Source organism: Eublepharis macularius, chromosome 10 (genome assembly GCF_028583425.1).
Source record: "Eublepharis macularius isolate TG4126 chromosome 10, MPM_Emac_v1.0, whole genome shotgun sequence".
Lineage (NCBI taxonomy): Eukaryota > Metazoa > Chordata > Lepidosauria > Squamata > Eublepharidae > Eublepharis > Eublepharis macularius.
Genome location: NC_072799.1, coordinates 2260619 through 2281093, shown reverse-complemented (window position 1 = coordinate 2281093; position 20475 = coordinate 2260619). Strand labels below are relative to the sequence as shown.

At 42.2% G+C, this 20475-nt stretch overlaps 1 protein-coding gene across 3 annotated transcripts in view; it reads left to right on the top strand.

The window, feature by feature from the left end:
- LOC129336695 (zinc finger protein 638-like) overlaps positions 1-20475 on the top strand; it is an 89633-nt gene that overhangs the window by 11145 nt on the left and 58013 nt on the right. Inside the window, exon 1 of one of the 3 annotated variants that reach the window (XM_054989985.1) lies at positions 12346-12368. The exons of the other annotated variants lie outside the window; for them this stretch is intronic. The gene's annotated coding sequence lies outside the window, so the exon portion shown is untranslated. Of the gene's footprint in view, positions 1-12345; positions 12369-20475 lie in introns of those variants that run through there. 3 annotated transcript variants of the gene reach the window in all.

The window sequence follows — 20475 nt, the reverse complement described above, 5'->3', positions numbered from 1 at the left end:
TGTCAGACATCTCATGTAGAGAGATTCTCAGCTTACTCCAGAGCTGGTACGCATCCCCATCTGTCCTGGGCCAAAGAATCTGACCTCATTAATTTTTCAGGCAGTATTTGAATGGCTTTAAGCTTGGGACATTTCAGGTCCCATTTCACATAATCATAATTCTTGGTACTTGCAGTTTTCCAAGAACTTCCAACAGCCCTGTAAAGTAGGCCAGTATTATTATCCCCACATTGCAGAAAGAGGAATGTCCTTAATAACTTGATGGAAGAGAACTGAACCAGAAATCTTCTGCAGCAGACCCAGTCATTTATCTATGAGGCTACATATCCTTTTCCTTGGTCCATTTTAAAATATATTCTCATGGCCCAGAGTAATAAGATGATAGGAAGTTTCACACAGGGAAATTAACAGACAAATAAACTGGTATTATCGGTGTGAATGTCGTAGAGAATGTTATCCAAAAGGAACTGGACACCCAGAGGTCAAACAGTTCCCTTCTAGCATTTCGAGTGGCCTTGGCTTTTAATTCTGCTGGGCTGGGGATTCTGAAGGGTAAATTAAACCCTCTTGGAACTTTTGATTCCCATGGTGCTGACTCCACCTGGTGTTTATGAATCCTCCAGCCATGTTGAAAGGTATCTTTCCTATGTATACACACTTCTCGAACTGGCATAGAAAAACGTCCTTCAGAGTTAACTCAGTAACTATCCAAGGCTCAAACAAACCAAATATTAGTGTGCGTGTGCATGTGTAAAATAAACACGTTTCTTAAGCTTTTCATTTGCGCTTCCTATTTCTTCCCCACATGCATGGGGAAATGCACAATTTGGCTGCACCATTTTTTTAAACCGAAAGAAGCCTGGATTGAATGGGTGTCCTATGGGAAGAGAGGTGTACCTTTCCCTTATGCCACTTGCAGACCTCAATCAGTACCTCCTGAGCCGGTTTTTTCCTACAGGCAGGGCTTTTTTTCAGATGGAATGCGGTGGAACGGAGTTCCGGCACCTCTTGAAAATGGTCACATGGCTGGTGGCCCCGCCCCCTGATCTCCAGACAGAAGGGAGTTTAGATTGCAATCTAAACTCCCCTCTGTCAGGTTATCAGGGGGCGGGGCCACCAGCCATGTGACCATTTTCACCAAGGGCAATTTAAACTTTAAAAAAAAACCCTTGTTCCAGCTGACCCAAAGTGACGTCATTGTGTGGTCCTGAGTTCCACCACTGAGTTCCACCACCTCTTTTCCCAGAAAAAAAGCCCTGCCTACAAGAGAAAACATTTGGACACTGTATGCCTTTCCCCATAGGACAAGAAGCAGCTCTGGGCTAGAGAGATCTGTATTCAGAAAAACTCATGGGCGTGGTCAGCCCCCTGCTCCAGTGCCTCAAGTCCGTTACATGTTTTTACACTTAAACACAGACAACTCCCATCAGAGTCTTACAGAACACTGCTCCTCACTCCTCCACTTGAAGCCAGCTGGGGGACCTGGGGGTCACAGCTTCTAGCTCTCTCAGCCCCACCTCATAGGGTGTTTTGTTGTGGGGATAATAATAACAATTTCTAAAATGCTCTGAGTGAGAGTTAAGTCATCCTGAAGGGTAGTATATAAATCAAATGTTATTATTATTATATATTAGGTGCTGGGGAGTGTGGGTGGGAGGACCCTGTTGCAGTCATTCTGTTTATGGGCTTTGTAGAAGCTGCTGGTTGGCTATTGTTTGAACAGAATGCTGGGCTTTTATTTATTTATGTCATTTATAGTCTGCCTTTCTCACTGAGACTCAAGGTGGATTACATAGAGTGAGATTAGTACAATCAGTAGCAGGGACATTTCCATACAGTGCCAAGGACATTTCCATAAACAATGCCATAGGATAAATAAATACAAGTTTACAAAGACATAGCATTAGCAAAGATCCAATATGGAATTGAAGAACTGCTGAAACAGAACTTCATAATTTCTAGGACTGACATTAGACAACAGGAGTACATATTCAAAGCAACAGATAATATGCAAAGCAACATAGTGGTGAAGTCTATGGTCCCTAACTCATTAGCGAAGTATGTGAGACCCCCCTCCCTACAATCCTTCCTATATGAGGGTGGACTTCCGGTTTGGGATTCATGGAGGTCTAACGCAGCTCCATTTGCGGAGCTGACCGGACTGCCGTTTTAAGCGGCCGGCGGGGTGAAAATAGCCCGCGGCCGACTGCTCTCAGGCGGAGAGCAGGCAAAGAACGCTCAAGACCCTAGGGTGAGTTAGATCTCGGACGAGGGGGGGCTCTACATAACGGGTCCCCTCCCGATCCTTGAGGTCCCACCTGGCGACGGGTCGGCTACAATCTCTGCGGCAGTTTTGGGGCCAATTCGGCTGGCATAAGACCTACATACCCAAGCTTCGATTGGGGGAAAAAGTGGAAAGGAGAACTTGAAATCGAAACAGCGATTACAACCCGAGGAAAGTGAAGGGAAGGTAAAGATCACTATCTTCCGATACGGGACAGATTGATAAAAACAGAGAGGAAAAAAGTAGACTTTTAAACTGCAACAGACTAGCGAAAAGGAGGGGAAGCTTCGGCAGGAGTTGTATTAGAAAAGAGACTAAGTTTAAAGAAGTTATTAAAGAAATCGGATTATTGTTTTGAATATCTGTGGCTTTGGAGCTGTGAGAAAAAGACACCATCGCGAGACCTGCTGTGGGAAGACGGGAGACAGGAAGTGCGTAACAACAATAGAGCGGCTGGAGAGAAGCGGCCCTTGCTGGAGGGCAGGAAGAAGGGAATCGCCATCTTTGAGAGGGGAAGGGTCGCGGCTTCAGCGGAAAAGGAAGTAGGCCATATTGGATTATAAAATCATAGAGAGACCATAGAGAAAAGACGCCCGACATTTTGGATCCTTTAAAATTAATTTATGCAAGAAGACCGGGACATTTGAAATAAAAAAGGTACTAAATTTAACGCCACGGAGCTAAGGAAGAGAGCGGATTCGTGGGAGCGAGCCAAAGCAAGCCCCACGATGTCGAAGAAAGAGTGGCAATCGGCAATAGAAAACCTGGATAAAAAACTTTTGGAGGTGATTAAAGAATTTAAAGACATAAAATTGGAGCTGATCAAAGAGGTTAAACAGACAGTAAAATCGGAGCTGTCAGAAGTAAAATCAGAGCTGTCAGAAGTGAAGAAAGGTATGGAAACAATACAAAGTGAATTACAAGGGACGCAGCAGAGAGTTAAAACAGTAGAAGGAGCGATGGAGAACTTAGCAGATACGCAACAAACAGAGATGAGGCTGATGAGGGGAAGGATGGCGGTTGCGGAAAGTAGACATATGGAGAAGCAGCTCAGATTTCGCGGCCTGCCGGAAATGGAAGGAAAGACAGCGCAAGAGATAATGACGGAGGTGTTAGCTGAATACCTGGGGAAGGAGGAGGAGGATGTTGTGGCTATCCTAGATGTGGCATATCGTGTGAACTCGAGAATTGCAACCCAGAGAAAAGTACCAAGAGACGTGATTGTACAATTTACAACAAGAAACATGAAAGAGAAGATTGTGACTAAACAGTTTCAAGATCCATTGGAGATCGATGGCAAGACAATCATTATAATGAAGGAACTACCCAGATCAGTGTTACTAGATCGGAAAAAATATAAAGCGCTAATCCAGATGTTGAAGGACATGAAAATCAGGTACAGATGGGAGCTCCCAGAGGGTTTGTCCTTCGAATTTGGAGGCGCCAAAAAGCGTATCAGATCTGAGCGGGAGATGGAGCGATTTATAAGGGACAATGAAAAAGACTTACCAACAAGATTATGAATATGAAGTGTAAAGTATTATCTTGGAATGTAAATGGACTAAATTCACCGAACAAGAGAAAAAATATTTTTCACTGGCTACTAAAACAAAAATGTGATATTGTTTGTTTGCAAGAGACTCATATTCGAAAACAGGATGTAAAATATTTAAAACTGGGAAAATTGGGCAAAGACTTTGTAGCGGCCTCAAGTAAGAAAAAAAGAGGAGTGGTGTTGTATATAAAAGAGGAGCTACAACCAAAATTCATAATGAAAGATGTGGAAGCCAGATTTGTAGCAGTGGAATGTACTTGGAATTTAAAGAGAGTGTTGGTAGTCGGAATCTATGCACCCAACGGTGCTAAAGAGAGCTTCTCTGAGGACTTGAGGAAGCATTTAGATGATCTTTCATATGACCAGATAATTCTTGCTGGAGACTTCAATGGAGTGACAGACTTGGAACTGGATAAAAAGACTACAATGGCACAAAAGAAAAGAGGACTATTACCAAAGCTCTTTTTTGAGTTGATTCAACAAGAGACTCTTGAAGATGTATGGAGGAGAGAATATCCTAAAAGTAGGCAGTTTACTTTTTATTCTGCAAGGCACTCCACATTATCAAGAATTGACATGATCTGGGCCTCAAAAGATTTGGCGTTATGGACTAAAGATGTAGAAATAATGCCGATGGTAGGCTCAGATCACAACCCAATTATGTGGAAGCTGGGGAAAAGGAGGAAAAGGAAAGCATGGAGAATAAATGAGGATTTGTTACAGGAAAAAGAGAATATGGAAATATTGAGAAGAGAGACAAAGTTTTTCATACAATACAACGTGAATAAAGAAGTACCAACTGATAAAGTTTGGGATGCTTATAAGGCGGTTATAAGGGGCATACTAATGGACTTAAATGGTAGAGCAAGAAAGAAGAAAGAGGAGAAGAGACAAGAGATTGAGGAGAAAATAAAAACTAAGGAAATACAGTTAAAAAAGAGACCAGGGAAAAAGAAATTATACCAGGAAATTAAAATACTGCAAGAACAGCTAACAGCAATGAGTAATAAAGAATTGGAGTGGAATCTCAAAAGGCTGAATCAGAAAGTGTTTGAGGGTGCAAATAAACCTGGGAAGTACCTGGCATGGCAACTGAAGAAGAGAAGGGAAAAGAAAACAATAAATAAAATTTGTGAAGATGACAAAACGTATTTGGAACAGAATACCATTAGTAGAGCCTTTTATAAATTCTACGCTAAACTGTATAATAAGAAAGAAGTAAATAAAGATTCAATAGCGTCTTATTTGGAGAAAATGACACTTCCAGAAATCTCGGACGCTTGGAGAAATAAACTGAACAGTGAAGTAACGGATGAGGAAATAAATAAGGCAATACAATCTGCAAATCTAGGAAAGGCGCCAGGGCCAGACGGACTTACAGCGAAATTTTATAAGACTATGGCCAACGAGCTGGCACCATTCCTAAAGGAGGTGATCAATGGAGTTTTAAGGGATCAAAGGATTCCAGACACTTGGTCTGAAGCGAACATATCATTGATCCCAAAAGAGGGCCAAGACTTGACTAGTGTGAAAAATTACAGACCTATATCGTTACTCAACAATGACTATAAAATCTTTGCGAAGATACTGGCGGAGAGACTGAAGGGGTGGCTTTCGGAAGTTATAGAGGAGGAGCAAGCAGGCTTTCTGCCAGACAGACAAATAAGAGACAATTTAAGGACAGTGATTGATGCTATTGAATATTATGATAAGCGTTGTGATAAAGAGGTTGGTTTCTTCTTTGTTGACGCTGAAAAGGCATTTGACAACTTAAACTGGGACTTTATGTTTGCCACTATGGAAAAGCTACAATTAGGAGAAAGATTCATCAGAGCAATTAAGGAAATTTACAGAGACCAGACTGCAGCAATTGTGGTGAATGATGAATTGACCAAGAAATTGACTATAAGCAAAGGAACAAGACAAGGTTGCCCGTTGTCTCCACTGTTGTTCATTTTAGTATTGGAGATTCTGATGATACAAATACGACAAGACGAGGAAATTCGAGGAATAAAAATAAAGGACTATTCATACAAGGTCAGAGCATTTGCGGATGACATAATGTTAATTGTAGAGGACCCACTGGAGAACATGCCAAAAGTGATAAATAAGATCAAGGAGTTTGGAGACTTGGCAGGTTTCTTCATTAACAAAAAGAAGTCAAAGATACTATGCAAAAATATGACTAAGCAGAAACAACAATTGTTAATGGAAACAACGGATTGTGAAGTAACAAGTAAGGTGAAATATTTGGGAATTGAACTGACTGCAAAGAATATAGATTTGTTCAAGAATAATTATGAAAAATTGTGGATTCAGATTGAGAGAGACTTGATTAAATGGAATAGGCTCAATCTGTCATGGTTGGGTAGGATTGTAGCGGTTAAAATGAATGTGTTACCAAGAGTGATGTTTTTGCTACAGACAATACCAATCATCAGAGACTCTAAACAATTTGAAAAATGGCAGAGGAAAATATCAGATTTTGTATGGGCAGGCAAGAAGCCTCGAGTGAAAATGAAAGTTTTACAAGATGCAAAGGAAAGAGGCGGAATGCAACTGCCCAACCTGAGACTTTACCACGATGCAATCTGCCTAGTTTGGTTGAAAGAGTGGATGACATTAAAGAACAAGAAACTATTAGCCCTAGAGGGATATAAAAAAATATTTGGATGGCATGCATACCTATGGCATGACAAAGTAAAGGTCAACTCGATGTTCCTGCACCATTTTGTATGGAGAAGTCTATACACAATCTGGAAGAAGTACAGAATTTACCTACAAGAAGGAACTCCTTGGTGGGTGGTTCCATATGAGGTGATAGACCCGAGAGCTGTTGATAACGAAAGACAATGTTTGACTTATAAAGAAATAACTAAAACAGAAGCATCTAAACTTAGAATAAAGACGCAAGAGGAACTATCACCGAACTACGATTGGTTCCAGTATAGACAGATCAGAGATTTGTATAACTCGGACTCTGTAAAGGGAGGTATACGAATAGAGAATTCGGAACTAGAGCAGACCCTTCTTAAAGAGGACAAGAAAAGAATATCCAAGGTATACCAAGTATTGTTGAAATGGTATACTGAGGATGAGACAGTTAAAACACAAATGGTGAAATGGGCTATAAATTTTAACAAAGAAATAACAGTGGAGGCATGGGAATACTTGTGGAAGACTACAATGAAGACAACGACATGTACAAATATCAAAGAGAACATCTACAAAATGATCTATCGTTGGTACATGACACCAAAGAAGATTGCGCTAGGGAATTTGAACACTTCTAATAAATGCTGGAAATGTAGGAAACATGAGGGCTCCCTCTATCATATGTGGTGGTCGTGTGAGGTAGCTAGGCAGTACTGGGGGGAAATAATAAGAGAAATGAGTGAAATTTTACAATTTCAAATAAATAAGAACCCAGAACTCCTGCTACTAAACTTGGGAATGGAGGGAATTCCAGCCCATCATAGGACGCTGATATTTTATATGACAGCAGCAGCTAGACTTTTGTATGCGCAAAAATGGAAAGTACAAGAAGTGCCAACTATTGAAGATTGGACCTACAAATTGCTGTACATGGCAGAAATGGACAAGATGACAAGAAAACTGAGAAATCTGGACTCAGGGCAGTTTAACACAGATTGGGAGAAGCTGAAACAATATCTGGAGAAGAAATGGGAGGTGGGAGGAAAACTGTGGCAGTTTGAGAACTACTGAAGTATAATAAAATGTAGAGGGGGGTGACTTTACCGGGGGGGGAAGAGATAAATGTGAATTTATAAGCAGTTAGATTAACAGATTGATATATATATAGATATATATTGGTTAATAAATAGAATATTGATAGAAAATAATTAAGGATAAGGATTAAATATACGGATTGAGTAACCAACAATATTTTCTTTCTTTGATAAGATTTGTATAATGCACCAAACTGAATGTATAGACGAGTCAAATTGATTGACTATGTGACGAGAGTTATATAGAATTACCATAAAAAGATAGAATGAGTAATACATAGAGAATAAGTCAAATTGTTTGATTTAAACGTGTAAGATTTTTATGGTTTATGATATATAGGTTTATGATATAGAAATATAGAAATATTTAAAATTGGAAAAAGGGATAAATTGTTTATCTAAGATGGACACAAAGACTTACAGTTTGGGTATATAATAAGAAAAGTAGTTAAGGATGTACCGCTTAGTATAATGGAGAAGATGTATTTGTTTTAGATAGAGAAATTCAATAGAAGTAAGGGAAAAGGGACAAAGGGTTGGAAAACTGTTGGAAGTCAACAAAAGGGGGGGAAAGGGAGGGGGTTAGAAATGAAAAATTTGGGGAAAATTGAATGTAAATGTAAAAATAACGGATTCTAACCCAATAAAAAAATTTTTCAAAAAAAAAAAATCCTTCCTATATGAGTAAAAAGCCTTTTTGAATAATTCGGTTTTGCTTTGGTTTCTCTCTAAACCCTAGGTTTTGGGGTCCCCAGGTAGAATCTGCCACCACTCAAGGTATCCCTAAACTCTGACCCCCTAAATCCTCCTGATGTCTCGAGTCACCAAGAAGGGAATATGCCTGGGTGCATGTGTACAAGCCTGAGTAGCCAGGTGGGTGGACAAGGATATAGGGAATATCTTTCCCAAAACTTTACAGCAAAGCCCATTTTGGAAATGGTTGTTGTGGGTTTTCCGGGCTGTATTGCCGTGGTCTTGGCATTGTAGTTCCTGACGTTTCGCCAGCAGCTGTGGCTGGCATCTTCAGAGGTGTAGCACCAAAAGACAGAGATCTCTCAGTGTCACAGTGTGGAAAAGATGTTGGCAGGTCATTTATATCTACTCAGGAGGGGTGGGGTTGGGCTGAGTCATCCTGTAAGAGTTTCCCAGGGTGTGGAATGCTTTATTTTTAATAAGATTTTTATTGAATGGGTTAACATATACAAATAATAATATTTAATATCAATCTCCATCGCATTATATTATTCCCACCCATTCCCACCCTTTTTCTTTGACTTCCAACAGTTTTCCATTCCTTCATATCCATTACATCTCTATTTCCTAAAATAATAATTTCTATAATATTAGTTTCTACATTATACTGTATAATATATAGCATAACATATCCATCTTCATCTACATTCCATAGCTATCTCCTAGCTTAGCAAATTACCCTTTATAATATAAACGTCTGATTTATATATTATATATTATATATAATATAGCATATACTATAACATACCACTATCTACAACACTTAAGCCCGCTTTCTATTATTATTAACTTCTAACTTATAATATGTAATATAATACCTTATTTTAACCTCTAAACTAAGTAAAATAAAGACCTATCTTCCCCTCAACAATTATCCAAAGACCACATCTTCCCTTTCATGTCCCACTTTTTTCCCACAAAGTTCTTAAGTTTCTCCCAACTCATAATGTATTCCTCTGTATCTTGTTCTTTAAGCTTCCTTGTAAGCTTATCCATTTCTGCTGTATTTAATAGCTTTAGAATCCAGTCTTCTACCGATGGTATTTCTTGTGTCTTCCACAACTGTGCATATAACATTCTAGCCGCAGTAATCATATAAAAAACCATTACTCTGTCCATTCTATCAAATTCTTCCAGTTTCATACATAATAATAGCAATTCTGGGTTTTTATCAACACTTTCCTGTAAAATCTCTGACATAACTTCCACAATTTCCCCCCAGAACTGTTTAGATTTTTCACAAGTCCACCAGGGTGTGGAATGCTAATAGAGGGAGGCTTCACTGTATCCTGAGGAGGTTCTTTTGCATATGGATTGGTGCTTGATGTGCTAATCTTCTCTGCAGGGCTATTGTCGGGTATAGAGTGTTTTGTTAGCTTGGTGTTTTTCAGAACTGGAAACCATGCTCTGTTCATTCTTAAAGTCTCTTCTTTCCTGTTGAAATTGTGCTTATGCTTATGAATTTCAATGGCTTCTCTGTGCAGTCTGACAAAGTAGTTGGAAGTGTTGTCAAGTATTTTAGTGTCCTGGAATAGGATACTGTGTCCTGTTTGAGTTAGGCTATGTTCAGCCACTGCTGATTTTTCAGGATGCTACCGAGAGTGGGGGAGACAAACCCGGATAGTAGATAGCACTGAATGCAAAAAGCTATTGTACACTGTTTACAGTGTTTGCACTTGCACTTATATTTAAATAGTGAGATTTGGTTAACTGGTGGATTCCCGGCTTTTTGCATTCAGATTTTTCAGGATGGCCAAGTCTGCAGTGTCTGTGACACTGAGAGATCTCTGTCTTTTGGTGCTACACCTCTGAAGATGCCAGCCACAGCTGCTGGCAAAACGTCAGGAACTACAATGCCAAGACCATGGTCAAATCCACATTACTCATTCTAAGTCGCATGTTCCCCGCATTCCCCACGCAATCCCAAGTGCCGGTCACATTACCTCATTAAACAGACGCATTTCGTTCGCATTTCTCCCGAATATGTGGTCACAGGTTTTCAACGGGAGTTTCACGGTGGCCGTGAACGGGCCAATGTGCAATTTACGTGGTTTTTTTAAAACCCCCCCCCCTTCCTGTCTCTCCGGCCGTTCCGAGAGTTCCTATCGGCTGATTCAACTTGCAAGTGCTCCGTAGTCTGCAAAAGACTGTTTTTGACTTCATAGCATTGGATTTATTGATTATGCTGTTTCTGAATCAAATCTGGTAGTTTGAAAAAATCATTTTGGGGTGAATCCACCCTCAGAACGGACTCGCGAAACTTCCTTTTTAAGTGTTTTTTATTTTTTTTATTTTATATTACTATAATATCGAAATTATGAAATATCGAAATAATGACACTCCAAGGAAGTGAAACTTCAGTAAAATTCAGACACTGAACTGTCCTGCATAGGAAATGCCCACGAAAGCTTCCCACATGCTTCCAAATTTCCAAAAAAGAAACGGGAGAGAGCCATCAGTGCTGTCAGTGGGGGAAAGAGAGGCATCATTATCTTCAGTGATGTTTCTTTATAAGGCAAGATCGAAATAACGGAAAAGTGCACTCAAAAAAATTTAAAAAAATGGGCGGGGAAAAAAGGTCCCGCCCAAAAAAGCGGTTTTCGAGCGGCCGTGTGACCCGAGGGACGCGCGAGAAAGACGGATTGGAAGCAGGAATGTGAACAAAGAGGAAAAAATCGCGGATTGGAGGCAAATGGAAGATATCCGAGAAACATGCGGGTAATGGGTGAATGTGGATTTGACCCATGGCTATACAGCCCGGAAAATCCACAACTGTCGTTCTCCGTCCGTGAAAGCCTTCGACAACCCATTTTGGAAAGATTGGAGAAAAGTGGAGGAAACCCTCGGTGGTGGATGGATCTGAGGAATTGGAAGGGGGGATTATTATTATCATTATCCCCACAACAATCATCACCCTGTGAGGTGGGTGGGGCTGAGAGCGCTCTGGGAGAGCTGTGACTAGCCCAAGGTCACCCAGCTGCCTTCAAGTGGAGGAGTGGGGAATCAAACCTGGTTCTCCAGATTAGTCCCATGCTCTTAACCACTACATCAAACTGGCTCTCTAGTACCATGTTACCGTGCACACTGGCGAGTTGCATCGTTGCAAGGTACATTCCTGCATTTCAAAATGGATTTAAAAAGCAATCTGAAATAGCCTAATTGGGTCTCTTTGTTAGGGTCCTGAAAACAATTGCGAATAACGAGAAATGGACCCGTTCCATTTGTTCCTCTCGTGGGTCACCTTCTGGTTGGAGAGTTCAAGGAAGGCAGAGTGGAGAGTGGAACATTCCCACTGAACACAAAGGGAATGAAACCATAGATAAGTGTACACGCATCTTGCTCTACTGCATCCAGCATGGCCTCATTTTGAGGTTGCGCAGCCTGCAGTCCTACCACGCATTCTTTCCCCTCTGCTCAGCATCCAGAAGTCGCGGTTGCGACCCTCTCACTGCCCCTAGGTGCGCAGCCGCCTTAGAGGGCAGCAGCCAAATCCGGCAGGAGCCCAACAGAACCTCCCATGAACGCTCGTGCTGGGAGTGTTGCAGCCAGAGGGGTTGGGTGGGGGGCTGCTTTGTTTTGCTTCCTCCTCTTTGGGCCGTCGGAGTCACGTCGCCTTCCCTCCCCTTCGCTTGTGAGCACTACGCCGTGGACGCGCCTAGGCTGCTCCTTCTCATACCTCTAGGGGCGCGCTGGGCTTCCTACGACGGGGAAGCGCCCTCTTGCGCATGCGCGACCTGAGGGCGCACTCACGCTCTTTCCCCCTCCCTTATTTTCCCGCCTTCTGCGCGCGCGCTGCCCTCCCCCGCCGCCTTTTCTCCTCTCTCGCTGAGGCGCTGCTCGCGGTCTCCCTTTCCGTGAGTGCGCATGTGCAGAAGGCCGGCTTGGCCCTCCTCATCGGTCCGGCGGCAGCCTGGTCCCGTCCGAGCGGGTCTTCCTGGCGCGGCGAGGGACGAAGCGGGAGCGGCCGGGCCGGCTCTGAGCCAGGGCTCGGGAAGTAGCGGCGCTCCACGGCCTGCGAGGGACTGAGGTAAGCGGCCTCAAAATGGCGGCTGGGAGCGGGGAGGAGAAATGGAGCCGGCTTGGCTAGGCCTGTGGCGCTGCCGCCTTCAAGGGCCGCCGGCCTCCTCAGCGAGCGGGATTGAGAGAGAGCAAGGCCGCGGTGCAGGCCGCAGAGGCTCTGGCCCTCCTCGGAAGGGTTGTCAGGCGCCTGGGGAGACCCCGCGGGGGACGGTTGCCAATCTCTCGGGAGGACCGGGAGTTCTCCCGGAATGTCATCTGGTCTCCCGGCGAGAGGGACCGACTCCCCCTGGAGGAAGTGGCAGCGGCGAGGGCGGGGGCGCTGTGGTTTTTAGCATCCAGCTAAGTAGCCGTGAAGTGAATCCAGCGGGCTCGAAGGCACCTGACGGCTCGCAGCGCGAGATGCCGCCTGACGTGGACCGCCGTGTTTTCTGTTTTCCCTGGGATTTGAGTCCAGGGGCACTTTCGGGACCGAGAGGATTTCAGGGTGCAAACTTCCAAGCGTCAGAGCGCCCTTCTTCAACTGCTAGAGTGCCCTGCTAGTATCTCGAGGAGGGAGTTTTGACTCTTGAAAGCTTACAGCCTGGAAATCTTGGTCTCTAAGCTGCCGCCCGACTCAAATCTTGCTGTTTTACTGCAAATGCACACGGCTGCCCATGAAGCAGCCCCAGAAAGTTTTTCTGAACACTTGAAAACCTGCAGCTAGGCATACCTGTCCCACTGAATTGAGACATTTGCTTGCTAGCAGTGGGTACTGTGACTCTTCCAGTGGCTCTGCTTTTATGTATTTTTTAATTTTAAAAATCTCTAGGTTGCCTTTCCATCAAAGCGAGGATCCCAACGGGACCCTAACAATAAAAAAATACAAGTTAAAAAATTCATAATTAAAACAAGTTCAAAATACATACCGATGCAATTAAAAATACATACAAAACAATTGAAATTAACAAATGATTGAGAAGCAGGAGGGCCAGTGAGTATCAAAGAGGGCATGCCAGTTGAGTCAGTTTTGGAGTAGTTTCAGGTGGGTAGCTCTGTTGGTGTGTAATAGAACAGCAAGATTCAGGTCCAGCAGCACCTAAAAGACCAACTAGATTTCCAGGGTGCGAGCTTCCAAGAGGCAGAGCCCCCTCTGTCAGTTCTGGAGTCGTTACTGTAAACTGCATTGACAGAACTCGGCTCTCCCTGAACAATCACCTAGCAGCCCTATCCCTCCAAGCTACAGGATATCGCTCTCTTCCCTCACTGCTAGGTGAAACTATTCTTCAAGGGTTTCGGTTGCATGTTCCATTTTTACAATGCTGTGGAATTTACAGCTGTTCTGTCACAGTGTATCAGTGCACCTTTCAGCTCCTTGTTACATGAAATCTGCATTTTTTTGACCCTAAACATGCACTCCTCTTAGCCACAACCTCTGCCAGAACAGTATGTTCGCTGTTCTGACCCCCCCTCCGTATCTTTGAACACCCCCATTTCCTCCTTTGTTTGTTCAGATCCTTGCTATGAAGTGTTCAGCACTAGCTTTGTCTATTCTTCCTTCAGTTTTTCACCACTGCTGCTGTGGAGCCATCTCCTGTTGCTCTGTTTAGTTCTTAAGGAAACAAAGCACACTTCATGCTCCAGACAGCAATTTATGATTATTAGTTCTGTAACTTAGGATAATATTGGCTGAATTGTCTTTACCGTTCATACACCCATGACCTATGAGGTTAGCTCATAATTGTACCCAGTATTTACTTGGCCTGTTTCAACTGGCAACTCTGTCATAAGTTTGTTTTTCCTTTGTACTTTTTTAAAGGCCTCATTAAAAAAAATGAGAGTGACAGATGTAAAATGCTGTTAGATAAGATTGCACTGCACTGGAGTACAGGTGAAGAATGGCATGTTGACATATTTCATGCATTAAAAACTCCCTTCAAATAGAATACCAACATATTGTGTGTGGGTGTGTGTTCTGTTCTTTATGCAAAGGGGCATTCAAAACTGCAGTCTATCACCTTCAGTAGTGCAGTCCATTCTACTGTCTGCTTCTTTTCCTTCAAGTGTAATCTAAGCCATAGGATAAAGTTAATTGTGCCAAGATGATAAGAGCTACAACATGGAGATAAATAACTTGGTTGAAGTGAATATTCTTATTCCCACATTGGGGCTGCATTTCTCAGTATATCTAACCTTTCTTAGAAATGTTTTGTCTTAAGGTGTGTTAATTCCTACACCCTCAAATAGTAAAATAATCACTACTCTACTGTCCTTCCTGCCAGGTCAGTGGAAGTGCAGAAATAGAGAATTAAATACTATACTGCTGGGAGTAAACTGCTGTTAGAGAGGGTACGAGTGGTGCGTCTGTTGTTACAGCCCTTTACTGATTTAGCTTTGAACTGATGGGCAACAGAAAGATCTCTTGCCACACTATTAGATTTCTATCATGTCTTTTACAAATGTAAGTTGATGAATCCTGTAGTTTAAATATTTCACTTCTGAAAGTTCATGAAACTTTCCTGGAAGTGGTGAAGATGTGATCTTTGCCATCTTGAGGTTCATAGTAGATTGTTAGCCCTGGATTTGTATTGTTACCAATAAAAGTTTGTGAAGAACAGCATTGATTGCTTTATTTCTTCCTTCCTGTTTTGCTTTAACTGAGGATTGTGTTCATATTTTTCAAAATTGTAGAAGTTCAACCATAAAAAATTTCTGCAGCACTGTTAATGGTTCTGTAGTGGTTCTTGTTATGAAGCCATGCTGAACTCTGGAAAGTTATGCAAGAATACGGACTCCTGGCTCTGTAAAAAGTCTTGCTGTGTTGTCTTTTGCCAGAAAGAGAGAGTAAAAAGACAAGACTGAAAGACCCCTGTTTGTGGCATGCCCTTGGGCACTCTTTACACTTGCCCAAAGGTGGAGTGAAATCAAGGAACAATGTAGCAAATATGTGCATCTTATGCTGCGTCTCCCTTTCTGCCCATGAGTACAGCTGGAACTACTGTAGCATTTTACTGTGCTGTTTCAGCCAGGGAACATTATGACAGATGGGATGATGCATTCATTGCCCTCCCATCCCTTCCTAAACAGTGGTCACAGCTACTAGGTGAGTGCCTAGTTATAAGGCCGACTTAAATAAAAATGACAAGTCAGTTCTATGTTTTAGTAATTTTAAAATAATCAGAATGTGTGTTTGTATCATATGTTAGGGGAAGAACATCTCACAATTTTTCCTTAAGAATATATCTACCATTGATTTTCATGTCTCTGTATATTGCAAACCTGTGCATAAGTAGTACATACTGCATTGGGTAACATCCCAAAACTTAAAACAAAAATTTACAACAAAATTAGGAGACATTTTTAGAATTATAATACCCACCTGATGTAGTAAGGAAACAGATTACGAAGGCCTGAATGATACCAAAGGACAACCTGCTACAGGATGGGCCCAAACAAAACAACAGCGGAACACCAGTGGTGGTCCCATACAGCTCTCGGCTCAGGCTGCTTCAGTGCATCATTAATGACCTGCAACCTGTGCTGGACAATAATACCCCCTCTCTCACAGTCAGTGGGAGGCAAACCTTTGTTGCCCACAGGCAGCCCCCTGGCCTTGAATAGCTTCTCACTCACCAGAGTGCATTTCAGAACATGGATACGAAATCTGGGCCAGAGCTTGCAATAAACCAAGATGCCAGTTCTGTCCCCATATTCACCCTAATAGCAGAATCACTGGGCTTAACAACACCAGCCCTACTAGCTCAGGTTCATTCATTTGCTCATTCATCAGGTTCATCATTTGCTCCAATGTTATATATACCATCAGGTGCCAGCAATGCCATTCTACTCTGTTTATTGGACACAAGTCAGTCCTGACACAAAAGAATAAATTGGACATAAATCTGACATTAAAAATCACAACACTCAAAAACCAGTGGGAGAACATTTTAATCTTCTAGTACATTCCATTGCTGATCTAAGAGTGGCAGTCCTCAAACAGAGAAACTTCAAAGGAAAATACAAGGTGAGATTGCTGAAATAGAGTTCATTCACAAATTCAGAACAATGGACAACCCCCCTAGACTGAATAGGGACATACTTTTCTTCTCTCATTACAGGTACTAATTTTCTGCATTTCCTCACCTTGTCTAATCTAGCTAATTACATTTCAGTAATTTCACATTGTACCTCCACATTCTATCTTACTACTTTGCATCATCCTTCCTACCTTCTGACTGGTTTGATACTTGCAGTGTTGATGTAACTTGGGCTTATTTGTGATATTTTGGCCCTTTTGCTCAAGGTACTGTTGTGCTTTGTGCTTTGTCAAGGAGTATACGGCCTCTAGAGATTTTCAGAGGATGTGTCATTTCTCAGATGTGATGATTTCTTTCCTTATATAAATTAATGAAATAAGACACCTTTGGCTTTTCTGTTTTTATTAGTGATACAGTTCTGCTTTCTTAATTGACTTAGAATGAAAGTAGATGTTGGGAGAGCATGTTACATTTGGATTAGATGATTTTTGATATGTGTTTAGATTTCAAACAAAGTGAAAGTCTGTATGGATCAGGCCTTATACTACATAGTACAGAGTGCTGAGTTTAAAACTTTGGTTCAGGCCTTATGTCTGGCAAATTTCTTACTAGGCCTGTTTGCTGGGAAAGTCCCAAGCTCTGTTAATAACTACACCTGTGCTGCTTTCTTCCCATGAGAGAGTGGTCTTGGAGAAGGCAAGAGCCTGGTGCTGATCTCAGCTCTAGCCATGCTCCCTAAACTTTCACAATGCTGTCATTTCCAATTAACTAACCAAGCCCTGATTGGTTCCTGTCCGTAGGCAGTTGCCCCCCTAGATTTCAAGAAACGTCTTTGTCTCTAGGTAGTTTATCAGTTTGCTACCTTGCAGACATTGCCAACCCCAGCAATGTGAGAGAGAGAGCTTCTCAGCTCCATGCTACTTACAGGATGCCTAGAATAAGCTGGCATGGATGGACTTTGGTAAGATCAGCCAGCTTTGGAACCAACTCAGAAAATGCTTAGTCAGATAGCCTGTAGTATTTTAGCTAATTAGAACATAGTTGAGGTAACAAGGTGGTAGTTTTCATGTCTTGCCTAAATGCTTTTTAAGAGTAGTTTCTGCTTTGCATACGCTCCTGTGTTCTTACTTTAATAAACTCCAATAATATATTTTACCTGCCTGTGTCCAGTATTGCTTACCAAGGAAGTACACATACTCAAAAGAACTGAGGAAGCTAGGGTGCTTCAAAACAAACAACCAGAGCTTTTAGAGGCTCCTAGAGGTCCTAAGTGGCTAGGAAAGCCCTCTGGGATAGGGGGGATGAGAGTCCCTGGGTCGATACACTGCTGTCATAACTTTATTAAAAACTTCATTCCAAGAGAATATAGTCGCTCTTCTGATGTGTCTAGAGAGTTACTACTGGAATTACTAAAAGTGCCATTTAACTTAAGAGTTGTCCTTTCCAAATGAAGTTTTTTGTGGGACAAAATTGAGAAATAGGAGAAGAAATGGCATAATACTATTAAATTGTTCTGAGAGAAAGTCTTATTTCAGCATTAGAGCTTCGGCCTGAACCATGGTCGGCTCATCATCTGCTGAAGGCAAAAGTGAATATAGCCCCAGCACCCCACAAAATGGGGAATTTTAGAATTCCAGATGCATGCTCCACAGAAGCTGCTTGTAGGCGTGTGGAACACAAATTTCCTTAAAGATATTAACCCCACTGCTCCTTGTCAACCCCTTCCGCCTTTGGGATGGAAGTGAGCACCATGGTTTACCATGGAGCTAGCTGACTTGAAGACGGCTGGAAGATGTCTAGAAAGACACTGGCGAAAAACTTGCTCGGAAGCTGATAGAACTTGCTCCAGAACACACTGAAGGATCTTTGAAACAGAAATGAAAGCAGCAAAGAAATGTTACTTCTTGGCAGCCATTGCGTCGGCTAGTTCATGACTGTCCCAATTTTTCAGGTTATCCAGACACCTTCTAACCCCTAAATCTGAACCTTTACAGTCCCAAGAACAGACAGTTAGCTGTGAGGCCTTTGCTAAGTTTTTCGCTGATAAAATAGCACAAATACACTCTGATCTAGATGCTAGCTGCAATACAAATGAGATAGAAGAAATGTTTAATACATCTAGCTTATATTTAGACTGCTTTGAACCAGTTACAATGACAGTCCTTGACAAGATCCTGGCATTTATAAAAGCCACTAGTGCACTTTATCCTTGCCCATCTTGGCTATTAAAATCAAGTAAAGATCAGATAAGTGAACCATTGAGATCTGTTGTAAATCAATCGCTAACTCAGGGCACCTTCCCCTAGTTGCTCAAACAGGCAGTTATTTGTCCGCTAATTAAAAAACCATCCCTAGACAAAAGTGCTGTGGCCAATTATCGCCCAGTCTCTAATCTACCCTTTCTGAGCAAAGTGATTGAGAGGGCAGTAGCTGACGAACTCATTCCTTCTTGGATAACTCTAGTGTTTTGGACCCTTTACAATCGGGTGTTAGACTAGGGCATGGGACAGAGACGGCACTAGTAGCATTAGTGGATGATCTCCGTCTGAATATAAACAAAGGCCTCCATATTGCTCCTCCTGGACTTGTCCGCAGCCTTTGAAACAGTAGACCATGCCATCCTGTTGAGGTGTCTAGAAACAGAAGTGGGCATCAAAGGATGTACCCTGGACTGGTTTAAATTATTTCTCATGGAACAGACTCAAAGGATTGCCGTCGGAGATTAGCTATCTCCAGAATGGGAACTATCTTGTGGGGTTACACGGGGTGCAATCCTATCTCCCATGTTATTCAACATCTATGTAAAACCTTTAGGAGAACTTTTTCGCAGCTATGGAGTTGGGTGTCATCAATACCCAACTATGTATCTCGCTATCCAGGCCCCCACAAAATGCAGTAGAAATCTTACATCGCTGCCTGACAGCTGTGGTGAAATGGCTGAAAAATAACAAATTAAAATTAAACCCAGACAAGACCAAAGTGATGCTTGTTGGGAAGTCAGATATTCTGAAAGACATTGTACTCCCCACTTTCGATGGAGTTTGTTTGACCCTTGCTGACTTGGTTAAGATCCTAGGGGTTATACTGCATCCAGCGCTACTACTAGAAAAACAAGTTAAGGCAGCTGCAAAAAATGCTTTCTACAATCTCACCCTAGCCTGGAAAATGGCTTCTTATTTTGACACAACCGACCTGGCCACCTAGATCCATGCTATGGTGACATCAAAACTTGACTATTGCAATGCACTATTTATTGGTCATCCATCTAAGTTAACTAGGAGGCTCCAATTAGTGCAAAAAGCTGCAGCTTGACGGTTAGCAGGAGCAAACAGGAGTATGAACATCACTTCCATCCTGCAGTCATTCCATTGGCTGCCTATCAGCTCCCGTGCTCAATTCAGGGTACTAGTTATTACATACAACACTCTTCATGGCCTTGGCCTGACATACCTACAGGACCACCTCCCTCCCTATGTCCCTCCACGGCAGCTTCGCTCATCTGAACAGGGTCTCTTGCAGGTGCCAGCCTGCACATGGGCAAAATCAACTGCAGCCCATACACAGGCCTTCTCTGTAGTGACCCCTACCCTATGGAACAGCCTGCCTGAGGAGGTCAGGAGAGCTCCCACGCTCTTAGCTTTCTGCAAACAATGCAAAACTGAATTATTCAAAAAGGCTTTTTTACTCAGATAGGAGGGCAGTATTGTAGGGAGGGGGTCTCAGATGTTTCACCAATGAGTTGGGAACCATGGGCTTCACCATTATGTTGCTTTACATATTATCTGTTGCTTTGAATATGTACTCATATATACTGCTTGTGCTTCATGTGGTCTAATGTCAGCCCTAGAATTGCTTATGTTCTGTTTCAGCAATCCTTCAACCCTGTATTGGATCCTTGCTAATGCTATGTCTCTGTAAACTTGTATTCATCTACCTTATGACATTGTCTATGGAAATGTCCTTGACACTGTATGGAAATGCCTACCTTTGTCCTTGATACTGATTGTACTGATCTCATACTATGTAATCCACCTTGAGTCTCAGTGAGAAAGGTGGACTATAAATGACATAAACAAACAAACAAATAATATATGACTTTTA